Source organism: Schistocerca gregaria, unplaced genomic scaffold, assembly GCF_023897955.1.
Source record: "Schistocerca gregaria isolate iqSchGreg1 unplaced genomic scaffold, iqSchGreg1.2 ptg001516l, whole genome shotgun sequence".
Taxonomy (NCBI): Eukaryota; Metazoa; Arthropoda; class Insecta; order Orthoptera; family Acrididae; genus Schistocerca; species Schistocerca gregaria.
Genome location: NW_026062802.1, coordinates 12,501 through 20,000, shown reverse-complemented (window position 1 = coordinate 20,000; position 7,500 = coordinate 12,501). Strand labels below are relative to the sequence as shown.

The 7,500-nt window shown below is 54.8% G+C and overlaps 3 non-coding genes across 3 annotated transcripts in view; all 3 read right to left on the bottom strand.

The window, feature by feature from the left end:
• LOC126332780 (large subunit ribosomal RNA) overlaps positions 1–1,126 on the bottom strand; it is a 4,224-nt gene extending 3,098 nt beyond the window's left edge. Inside the window, exon 1 of the ribosomal RNA XR_007563940.1 lies at positions 1–1,126. This exon is cut by the window's left edge and continues 3,098 nt beyond it. This is a non-coding gene — a ribosomal RNA (large subunit ribosomal RNA).
• A 188-nt stretch (positions 1,127–1,314) lies between these two features.
• LOC126332777 (5.8S ribosomal RNA) lies at positions 1,315–1,469 on the bottom strand. Its single transcript, XR_007563937.1, has one exon. It is a non-coding gene; the product is annotated as a 5.8S ribosomal RNA (ribosomal RNA).
• Positions 1,470–1,831: 362 nt separating this feature from the next.
• Positions 1,832–3,724, bottom strand: LOC126332779 (small subunit ribosomal RNA). The gene has a single exon (XR_007563939.1). It is a non-coding gene; the product is annotated as a small subunit ribosomal RNA (ribosomal RNA).
• Between the last annotated feature and the right edge of the window lie 3,776 nt (positions 3,725–7,500).

The following is a 7,500-nucleotide window of genomic DNA, read 5'->3' as shown; positions in this document are numbered from 1 at the left end:
CGTGTACGCTCTAGGTGCGCCTCACCTCGCAATGAGGACGAGACGCCCCGGGAGTGCGGAGGCCGCCGCCCCGTGAAGGGCGGGGAAGCCCCATCCTCCCTCGGCCCGCGCAAGGCGAGACCTTCACTTTCATTACGCCTTTAGGTTTCGTACAGCCCAATGACTCGCGCACATGTTAGACTCCTTGGTCCGTGTTTCAAGACGGGTCGTGAAATTGTCCAAAGCTGAAGCGCCGCTGACGGGAGCGATTATTCCGCCCGAGAGCATCCCGAGCCAACAGCGGCGCGGGTCCGGGGCCGGGCCAGGTAGGTCCGTCATCCGGGAAGAACCGCGCGCGCTTGCCGGGAGCCCGAGCGCCCAAAGGGGCGAATCGACTCCTCCAGATATACCGCCGAGCAGCCAGCCAGGACACCGGGGCTCTGCCCAACAGACGCGAACCGAGGCCCGCGGAAGGACAGGCTGCGCACCCGGGCCGTAGGCCGGCACCCAGCGGGTCGCGACGTCCTACTAGGGGAGAAGTGCGGCCCACCGCACACCGGAACGGCCCCACCCCGCGGCGAGTGGAAAGGCAACCGGACACGACCCCGCCGCGGATTGCTCCGCGCGGGCGGCCGGCCCCATCTGCCGAGGGCGGGGGCCAGTGGCCGGATGGGCGTGAATCTCACCCGTTCGACCTTTCGGACTTCTCACGTTTACCCCAGAACGGTTTCACGTACTTTTGAACTCTCTCTTCAAAGTTCTTTTCAACTTTCCCTCACGGTACTTGTTCGCTATCGGTCTCGTGGTCATATTTAGTCTCAGATGGAGTTTACCACCCACTTGGAGCTGCACTCTCAAGCAACCCGACTCGAAGGAGAGGTCCCGCCGACGCTCGCACCGGCCGCTACGGGCCTGGCACCCTCTACGGGCCGTGGCCTCATTCAAGTTGGACTTGGGCTCGGCGCGAGGCGTCGGGGTAGTGGACCCTCCCAAACACCACATGCCACGACAGGCGGCAGCCTGCGGGGTTCGGTGCTGGACTCTTCCCTGTTCGCTCGCCGCTACTGGGGGAATCCTTGTTAGTTTCTTTTCCTCCGCTTAGTAATATGCTTAAATTCAGCGGGTAGTCTCGCCTGCTCTGAGGTCGTTGTACGAGGTGTCGCACGCCACACCGCCAGCCGGCTGTGCACGCTACCGAGAAAGTACCGGTATGCGAACCGCCAGGCGACGGGCGCGCATCGCACGTTTAAGGAGACGCGGCCGGCCACACAGGCGACCACGACACTCCCACGTCTCCGAAGCGGGACAAACGCCGCGCGCTTCAGTATACGTAGCCGACCCTCAGCCAGACGTGGCCCGGGAACGGAATCCATGGACCGCAATGTGCGTTCGAAACGTCGATGTTCATGTGTCCTGCAGTTCACATGTCGACGCGCAATTTGCTGCGTTCTTCATCGACCCACGAGCCGAGTGATCCACCGTCCTGGGTGATCTTTTCCTTTTCAGTCTCCCACTGTCTCTTTCAAGACAGTAGCATTTGCGGGACTGAGGCGTCTGACGGCCCCTGTTCCACTATTTTTTTTGTGTCCAACGGCCTCACAGCCGATGGGCGTCGTACGGCTCCACACCGGAGCGGACAGGCACTCGGGCGAACGTCATTCAAAACCGGCGCCAGGCGCCAGGTACCGCAGGCCAGCCGCTCCAGAGCTTCAGCGCTCGTACCACACAACAACAACACTTCCGCTAGTTTTGAGAGGCACGCGTGGTTCCGCACGCGGCGCACGGCCACTGCCGTACAGGTAGCGTGTTGCGCGACACGACACGCACATCGAAAGACATGCAGTCTAGTCGGTAATGATCCTTCCGCAGGTTCACCTACGGAAACCTTGTTACGACTTTTACTTCCTCTAAATGATCAAGTTTGGTCATCTTTCCGGTAGCATCGGCAACGACAGAGTCGATGCCGCGTACCAGTCCGAAGACCTCACTAAATCATTCAATCGGTAGTAGCGACGGGCGGTGTGTACAAAGGGCAGGGACGTAATCAACGCGAGCTTATGACTCGCGCTTACTGGGAATTCCTCGTTCATGGGGAACAATTGCAAGCCCCAATCCCTAGCACGAAGGAGGTTCAGCGGGTTACCCCGACCTTTCGGCCTAGGAAGACACGCTGATTCCTTCAGTGTAGCGCGCGTGCGGCCCAGAACATCTAAGGGCATCACAGACCTGTTATTGCTCAATCTCGTGCGGCTAGAAGCCGCCTGTCCCTCTAAGAAGAAAAGTAATCGCTGACAGCACGAAGGATGTCACGCGACTAGTTAGCAGGCTAGAGTCTCGTTCGTTATCGGAATTAACCAGACAAATCGCTCCACCAACTAAGAACGGCCATGCACCACCACCCACCGAATCAAGAAAGAGCTATCAATCTGTCAATCCTTCCGGTGTCCGGGCCTGGTGAGGTTTCCCGTGTTGAGTCAAATTAAGCCGCAGGCTCCACTCCTGGTGGTGCCCTTCCGTCAATTCCTTTAAGTTTCAGCTTTGCAACCATACTTCCCCCGGAACCCAAAAGCTTTGGTTTCCCGGAGGCTGCCCGCCGAGTCATCGGAGGAACTGCGGCGGATCGCTGGCTGGCATCGTTTATGGTTAGAACTAGGGCGGTATCTGATCGCCTTCGAACCTCTAACTTTCGTTCTTGATTAATGAAAACATACTTGGCAAATGCTTTCGCTTCTGTTCGTCTTGCGACGATCCAAGAATTTCACCTCTAACGTCGCAATACGAATGCCCCCGCCTGTCCCTATTAATCATTACCTCGGGTTCCGAAAACCAACAAAATAGAACCGAGGTCCTATTCCATTATTCCATGCACACAGTATTCAGGCGGGCTTGCCTGCTTTAAGCACTCTAATTTGTTCAAAGTAAACGTGCCGGCCCACCGAGACACTCAACAAAGAGCACCCTGGTAGGATTTAAACGGGGTCCGCCTCGGGACGCGAAAGCACCCCTTCGGCTCGCCCCACCGGCAGGACGTCCCACGATACATGCCAGTTAAACACCGACGGGCGGTGAACCAACAGCGTGGGACACAAATCCAACTACGAGCTTTTTAACCGCAACAACTTTAATATACGCTATTGGAGCTGGAATTACCGCGGCTGCTGGCACCAGACTTGCCCTCCAATAGATACTCGTTAAAGGATTTAAAGTGTACTCATTCCGATTACGGGGCCTCGGATGAGTCCCGTATCGTTATTTTTCGTCACTACCTCCCCGTGCCGGGAGTGGGTAATTTGCGCGCCTGCTGCCTTCCTTGGATGTGGTAGCCGTTTCTCAGGCTCCCTCTCCGGAATCGAACCCTGATTCCCCGTTACCCGTTACAACCATGGTAGGCGCAGAACCTACCATCGACAGTTGATAAGGCAGACATTTGAAAGATGCGTCGCCGGTACGAGGACCGTGCGATCAGCCCAAAGTTATTCAGAGTCACCAAGGCAAACGGACCAGACAAGCCAATCCGATTGGTTTTGATCTAATAAAAGCGTCCCTTCCATCTCTGGTCGGGACTCTGTTTGCATGTATTAGCTCTAGAATTACCACAGTTATCCAAGTAACGTGGGTACGATCTAAGGAACCATAACTGATTTAATGAGCCATTCGCGGTTTCACCTTAATGCGGCTTGTACTGAGACATGCATGGCTTAATCTTTGAGACAAGCATATGACTACTGGCAGGATCAACCAGGGAGCTGCGTCAACTAGAGCTGAGCAGCCGGCCGCCCGGGAGTGTGTCCCGGGGGCCCGCGCGAACACGCAAGCGTCCGCTCAATTATTCTGCAAACAGGAGGAGGCCGAGCTCCCCTGCACGATACACCTCGAAACCCTCTCAGGTCCCGGCGGCGCGCAGCGCCGTCCTAGGTACTTGGTCGGTTTCGAGAGAGGCGCAATCGCCCGGAGTTAGGCGAGTAGACGGTTTTAGTGCGAACACCCTTGCTCCCAACTGAGCTTGCCGCTGCCGACAGAGGCCCGGGAGCGTGCTGTCGTGGCATTGCCGGCGGGAGACAACACGCGCCACCTATGGTGACCGGCAGCTCCAACGCCAGCGCCACACAAGGGCAAAGCCCCACTTGGGTGCAGAAGCGAACTCTCCCAGCACAGCGCACGCGCCAACACGTCCGCACAACTGCGATACAAACCACCTGCGAGAACCGCTGGGGCGACCGAGCAGCAGACGGCGTCGCGGCGCCGAGTGCCAGGCGGCGGCGCATCCTCAACGCACACAGTCCTCAATCAGACCAGCACACTGCAGATGTCCACCGCGCTTCGCACCGGGCTCGGCTGAACCAACTTTGGCCGCCAGGCGCCGCGTGCAGGGTGCGCCGCAGCGTAGCTGCGCCGCCTGCCGGGCCCGTCGGCTGGCGCTCCTGCCACTCGGCGCCCCCCACCAGCCGCCTGTTGCGCGTGCGCCCACGCAGCGCGCGGCCAACACGCCGGGCGGCCCCCCTTCACCGGCCGGGAACAGTCCCACCAAGCCACCGCCGCGTATCGCTTCATACCCACATGGGCCTAGTCACGCGTGTGGATGTGGCGGGTACCGCTGAAACAACCGGTTAATAGCTGTACCGATCGTCGCCATCACAGATTCACCTCCAGCGTGAACAACCGCTCAACAACGGATTTCCAGTTCATTTGCGTATCTTGGGCAGTAAACGTAGATGTCCACCTACATTTGCGAATTCAACAATTCTTGCATGCCAGGATGTCATGTGTCACGACACGCTACATCAGACCACATACACACTGCGACATGTGCAGAAGAGAACACGTGGAAGGTGGCCCGCGCACGTATGCGATGTACCTTCCGCGATCCACTGTCAACCGGCATCTGCGGCATGTCCCAGATATGGAACGCGGTCCACCAGGGTAGCACTTTGTGTGAGGCAATACGACAAAGTCGGAATACACGCGTCACTACATCAGACGGCTCACGCTGACCTGACCTGACCTGACTCACCGCACCACCACCCCCAGCGACCCAGGGTGACATACAATGCGTTCGTACGTTCCTCCCACACGCCTCTACGGCGTACCACAGTGCAACCTAGCTGTTATTGGGAGACGAGACAAGTAGCATCAAGCACAACATATGGAAATTGAGATTCGACACCGTTGGGCACAGCCAGCGTACGGTCACACGTATCACACTACTTCACTCTGTACGTAACGACCGATGATCGGTACAGCGTGTGGGTTACGCGTACGACATCAGCGGACAATGGACACAGACCATACCACGACGTACACTGAGGGCGTCGACATCTGAATGCAACTGAACAGCTGCGAGGCTCATTTAACACTCAAACGCCAGACCGACCAGCTTGAGAGGACAGAGACACAAAGAGGGGGACAGAGGGGGACAGAGGGGGGGGAGGGGGGGGGTCGGCGATATAGTCCTATTGCAGTACAATTGACAGTGGATAGCAGGAATATGTGGAAAGTAAGCAACACTCGCAAGACATCTACATGAGGATAACAACGACACCAGAGATTCCGAGCAGTGAACTATGTTAGGCAAAGGGACAACGTGGGTTAGGTTAAGGGACAACGTGGGTTAGGTTAAGGGACAACGTGGGTTAGGTTAAGGGACAACGTGGGTTAGGTTAAGGGACAACGTGGGTTAGGTTAAGGGACAACGTGGGTTAGGTTAAGGGACAACGTGGGTTAGGTTAAGGGACAACGTGGGTTAGGTTAAGGGACAACGTGGGTTAGGTTAAGGGACAACGTGGGTTAGGTTAAGGGACAACGTGGGTTAGGTTAAGGGACAACGTGGGTTAGGTTAAGGGACAACGTGGGTTAGGTTAAGGGACAACGTGGGTTAGGTTAAGGGACAACGTGGGTTAGGTTAAGGGACAACGTGGGTTAGGTTAAGGGACAACGTGGGTTAGGTTAAGGGACAGTGGGTTAGGTTAAGGGACAACGTGGGTTAGGTTAAGGGACAACGTGGGTTAGGTTAAGGGACAACGTGGGTTAGGTTAAGGGACAACGTGGGTTAGGTTAAGGGACAACGTGGGTTAGGTTAAGGGACAACGTGGGTTAGGTTAAGGGACAACGTGGGTTAGGTTAGTGACAACGTGGGTTAGGTTAAGGGACAACGTGGGTTAGGTTAAGGGACAACGTGGGTTAGGTTAAGGGACAACGTGGGTTAGGTTAAGGGACAACGTGGGTTAGGTTAAGGGACAAATTGAGTTAGGTTAAGGGACAAATTGAGTTAGGTTAAGGGACAAATTGAGTTAGGTTAAGGGACAAATTGAGTTAGGTTAAGGGACAAATTGAGTTAGGTTAAGGGACAAATTGAGTTAGGTTAAGGGACAAATTGAGTTAGGTTAAGGGACAAATTGAGTTAGGTTAAGGGACAAATTGAGTTAGGTTAAGGGACAAATTGAGTTAGGTTAAGGGACAAATTGAGTTAGGTTAAGGGACAAATTGAGTTAGGTTAAGGGACAAATTGAGTTAGGTTAAGGGACAAATTGAGTTAGGTTAAGGGATAATCTGGTACAACCACAGTTAGGTTAAGCGATAATCTGGTACAGCCACAGTTAGGTTAAGCGATAATCTGGTACAGCCACAGTTAGGTTAAGCGATAATCTGGTACAGCCACAGTTAGGTTAAGCGATAATCTGGTACAGCCACAGTTAGGTTAAGCGATAATCTGGTACAGCCACAGTTAGGTTAAGCGATAATCTGGTACAGCCACAGTTAGGTTAAGCGATAATCTGGTACAGCCACAGTTAGGTTAAGCGATAATCTGGTACAGCCACAGTTAGGTTAAGCGATAATCTGGTACAGCCACAGTTAGGTTAAGCGATAATCTGGTACAGCCACAGTTAGGTTAAGCGATAATCTGGTACAGCCACAGTTAGGTTAAGCGATAATCTGGTACAGCCACAGTTAGGTTAAGCGATAATCTGGTACAGCCACAGTTAGGTTAAGCGATAATCTGGTACAGCCACAGTTAGGTTAAGCGATAATCTGGTACAGCCACAGTTAGGTTAAGCGATAAAGTTGGTTAAATTCGGTATTGTGTGGGAAGGGGGCAGAGAGAGTGGGGGGGGGGGTGGATAGTTGTGGCAGTACGCGGATGCCTGAGTCACCGTCAGATATGTCACGTCGGTTCGATGCTTGTAGCAAGAGGCTGGCGGGTCTGTGTCTCTCACTTCTGCAATTTTTCATGTGGTATAACACGAGGGCGGGGGGGTGATATTTGGTGCCCCTCTGTGTAGGATGTGTGTTGGTGGTGTTGGTTTATCTGAGCAATGGTAGTTGTCGGAGGAGTGGGGTATTGTGCTTTTATAGGTGGACCTACTGCTCTGGTTATCATAGTGTCGACGGTGCAATGTGGCAGAGAGGATGCACTCGACATTGTCGCATTCCAGATGTTTACGTATTGTGTGTCTCCGTTGCAGGCCGAGAGTGGTGCATGTTCGAGTGTGTGGCTGACGTGCGATTCACGTTGTGTGCCCAGTC